This window comes from Haplochromis burtoni, unplaced genomic scaffold (genome assembly GCF_018398535.1).
Source record: "Haplochromis burtoni strain Fernald_Lab_line unplaced genomic scaffold, NCSU_Asbu1 Contig_123, whole genome shotgun sequence".
In the NCBI taxonomy this organism is placed as follows: Eukaryota; Metazoa; Chordata; class Actinopteri; order Cichliformes; family Cichlidae; genus Haplochromis; species Haplochromis burtoni.
In genome coordinates, this window is record NW_024582484.1 from 1,490,447 (window position 1) to 1,495,128 (window position 4,682).

Consider the following 4,682-nt stretch of genomic DNA (forward strand, 5'->3'; position numbering starts at 1 on the left):
TCTTTTTTCTAAACTGAGCACCTGATGGCTTTGAGCTTTTCTTGTCCATCTTCCACTGGTTTTAATGTTGCACTCCAGTATGAACACAAATAATGGAGCACTCGAGGATCACCCCAACATGACCTGACAGACCTACACCTTAGTTCACTGATTCTCTTTGTCTAAGGTTTATTTCTGGGATTTCACACAACCCAGGATTCAGATCATGAATCCATGATGGGCTTGGATTTACATCATTATGAATGAAATGTGCTCTATTTGGAAGCAGCAGGCCCCGCCCCTTTCGACGGGTTGTGTGAGACTTTAAATCATCAAACTGTAAATTATAAATTTAAATTGTTATTGATCCTTTACTCCGTGTCCTAAAGTGTAGATTTGTTTTCTTACTCTTCTTATATTTATTGTTTGTTTCCTTGCACTGCTGTAACTGGAGCCTCGTCGTCTCGTCTCTATGTGCTGGACTGTCTGTAGCAGAGATGACAATAAAGTTTACTTTGACTTCAGCAGCGCACAGGCGCACCTCGCAAACGGAGGGCGCCCTTAGTCCCAGCAAATGGGCGACAGAAAACCGATCGGTGCCTGTGCCATTTCCTGGCTGACGTCGGGGCAGCAGGAGTATGAGCATTTTTTTTTGCCGTCCCGGGCAACCGCCCGTGTCGCCCGTTTCTAAAACCGCTACTGACCACATGACGTACTGACGTCTGTCCAACCTCCTTACAGCTGCAAACAAACTCGATATGTTGAACTAACAGCCTGCAGGTCGTTTGCTCTTCTTCACTGCAGTAAAATAAGAGCACAAAGATAAGAGGAGGATGCAGGACAGGACGACCTGCTGCACACGGCGAGCTGTGGGGCCATGTTTCTAATCTTGTGCTGCGAGGCCACTGTGGCACGTCTGCAGTGCTGAGGTAACTTTCAGGTTGTTTCACCATAACACATCCACAAGACGCTTTATTAGGTGCACCTTGCTACCACTAGGCTGGACTCCCTTTGGCACAGATTGAATAGGGTGCCAGAAACACTGCATCAGGTTATGAAGCTGCTGCATCCATCACGTGACTGTCCGCTTGCTCTGCTGAGCTGTGACTGTGGAGACCGTGGGAGTGCAGTGAACGCATCATCAGGTCCGAGAAACCCGTTTGATCTGGGCTCTGAGACGTGCTGCATCCTGTCTTCATCGTGAGCAGCTCCAGCAGCGTCTGCGTGACTAAACAGGGAGCAGTGTAGCTGTACCTAATGAAGTGGCTGGTTAACGTGCACTTTCCATCATACCCCGAACTTCACGTGGCCCGTGAGAGCCTGGGCCTGCGCGTCTCACAGGAAGTCAGCATTATGTGTTTACAGAGAAACCCTCTGTGAGCTCAGCAGGGGTGAGGGCTGGTGGTGAGTACGGGGAAACTCAGAGGAGGAAGGACGGCGTGTTTGTTTGCTGCAAAATGAAAAAGTAAAAGCAGCAGGTGCTTCAGGCCTCTGGTGGATTAAACAGCCCCCTGCACACACGCAGCCTGGTTTATTCAAATATGAGATAAACCTGGGTGAATAATGAGGATGTTTCAAAAATAATAATCAAGACAACAGCTTCAGCAGCACAAAACATCACCAATTATATCTTGAATGATGCTCAGGAAGAAACCCGGACACTCGTTTAAGGAGGAGCTGAGCGGGAACAGAGTCAGCTGATTTATAATCAGCGGGAGAAATGATCTGTACACATGCAGCTCCCTCAGTGTGCGTGTGTGTGTGTGTGTGTGTGTGTGTGTGTGTGTGAGAGTGTGTGTGTGTGAGTGTGTGTGTGAGTGTGTGTGTGTGTGTGTTTGTGTGTGTGTGTGTGTGTGTGTGTTTGTGTTTGTTTGTGTGTGTGTGTGTGTGTGTGTGTGTGTGTGGTGTGTGTGTGTGTGTGTGTGTGTGTGTGTGTGTGTGTGTGTGTGTGTGTGTGTGTGTGTGAGAGAGAGTGTGTGAGTGTGTTTTTGTGTGTGTTATCTCTGCCCGTCAGCTGGGTGGAAACAGCCTCTGTGTGTTTCCACAGTGACTGATCCACGATGGTCTGGTTCCTGCTGACCTGCCGGCGCTCAGCATCCGGTCAGCGATGGAGGATGAAAATATTCCCAAATCCATAAAATAAATGAAGAAGAAAAACAAGAGAGAATTTACGGGAGCCCCGCCCCCCTGGGGTGGCGTGTTTATATCATGTAGATGTGTGTACACCGACTCACAGTGATGTCATCAGGAGGATGTGACAGTATGATCGTGGTTTCAGTGAAGGTCCGGCCTTCATCAGGTGTCACTCCTACAGACGAATCTCACGTCAGCATCATTTCATGTGAGAGATGAAATGTTTGTCCAAGCGTCCCCGTTAAGGACATGAATCGTCCCTGACTTTACTCTGCGGACGTCTCTCACAGCTCAGGCTCAGCACAGAAGCACCTGTTTAAGAATTAAAACAGTCTAAAACTAAAACCATATGAAATCAAACTGATTTCTGATCAGATGATAACCACTGTAGAAACGTAGCTTCTCATCCCTGCTGACCAAACACCTCAGCTTTTAAATCAACATTTTCCCCATAACTTCCTCGTTTCCTAGTCTTTCACTGGTTGCATCTCCAGCATGAAACTGCAGCAGCCCGAGGAGCCCGCAGGCACAAGGACGAGCCTGCTCGCTGTCCTCGTGTGTTTGTTGCTTATTGAAATTAACAGCTTAACCTCGTGGTATCCATTGTGATTTTTTAATCTAAATTATTTATTACATATAAAGCACAACATGTAAAAATGAAATCACGTCGCAGCGCTTTATTTTTAATTTATTGTCATTTTAATCTAAACTAAATAACAGCGAGCAGAGACGTGAGCGACTCCCGGGGTCAGCTGGATGCTGCGTTATTGGATACTCTGTAATTCCCGCTATGATGCTCAGAGATTAATGTGTGATATCAACAAACAAACATCACCATCATCACTCTTCCACAGACAATAAATTCAAAGCTCAACACATCATTAAAGAAGAACATTTTTATTCCACTCTTTAAATTTAATCACACACTGAAAGCCATATAAAAAAATGGGAATAACACAAGAAGAATCACGTGACCTGCGGAGCAGCCGGGGGCGGGATTATGAAGAGCCGTTAATGTGATTCGTTTGTCTTTGGTTTCCTCTGAAATGACTTCAGTCACTCACGCGTGACGCGTTCAGGCGACGTCTGTAAGTTATAGCGACAAAAAGGCAGGATCCACTCGTGTGTGTGTGTGTTTGTGTGAGTGTGTGTTTGTGTGAGTGAGTGTGTGTTTGTGTGAGTGTGTGTTTGTGTGAGTGTGTGTTTGTGTGCTGTGTGAGCGCCATGTTCATTAAACACTGAGTTACCAATCAGAGGGCTGGATTCCCCTCTGAGGTTTGTCCTGGTCTGTCCTTTTCCTTGTCTCCTTGCACTCTATTTCATTTCCTTGTCACTTTTCCTCTGCTGTTTTTTTTCTTTTCTTCTCTCAGTCGTTTCCTTGTCTCCTTGTTTCCTTTCAATTTCCCCTCTCTCTTTTTGCTTCATGTCCTCTACCTTGTTTCCTCTTCCTTTCTTACCCTTCCTTGTTTCCTCAGCAGCTCTTTGTTTTCTATGCTTTTTCAATTGTTTCCTTTCTGTTCTTTTTGTTTCCTCGCCTCATCCCCTTGTCCTCCCTCTCTTCCTCTTTTTACACTCTTCTTAGGTCTCCTTCTTGTCTTGTCTCCTTGTTTCCTACTTCTTTTCATTCCCCTTTCCCAGTTTCTTCTTTCATTTACTTCTTTTTCCTTTTTCCCTTTTGTCTCCTTGTTTCCTCTCCTTTATACTTACATTTACTCTTTTATTCTATCCTTCTTGGCTCCTTGCTTTGACTTTTGAGTTGTTCTCTGTCGCTCTCCCAGAATCCCGCGGTGGAGATGCACGATGTGTGCTGACCTGCTAATTATGTGGACGACAGAAACCAGTGTGTGTGTGTGTGTGTCACACACACCTGCTGTGTTTCTGCTCATTGATTAGTCCAGACTGACAGACAAATTCACCTCCAGCCGAGTGTCTGATTGGTCAGCCTGCAGCGAGGTGTTTTATTGGTCCGCTCCCCCGCGGGGTGTCGGTGTGACGCTGAACCCCACCACACTTGCACCAGCTGGACCTTTGAACCCATTAAGGGAGCAGTTCACACATATTTCCACGCTTATTATGGGAGGAAGGCGAGGACGGGAACAACGACAGAGTCAACCTGACATTAAACATAAGGAAATTTCCATCAGTGCGGATTTAAAAACCAGGAAGTTCCAACACCATGCCATAAAATTAAAAAATCTCATACGATTTAAATTCAGGGGGTCAGCACTCACCTCTCCTCACCTGCTCCACCCACTCCCACTTCCCCATCCTCCAGTCAGAACCTCTCAGTGCAAAGAACGGAGACTGTGTTGAAACAATGTGAACGTTGCACAGGAAACACAATACTACCAAAAGTATTCACTCACTCATCCAAATCATTGAATTCAGGTGTTCCAGCCGCTTCCATGGCCACAGGTGTAGGTGTGCAGACTGCTTCTACTAATGTTTGTGGGACAGTGTTCAGCTGTCAGCATCTTCTTCTCTGGATTTCAGCTGTAGTCAGCTGAGGAGCTGGCAGGATGAGACTCCACGAGCAACATGTTCCCTCTTCTCTCTTTCAAAATAAAACT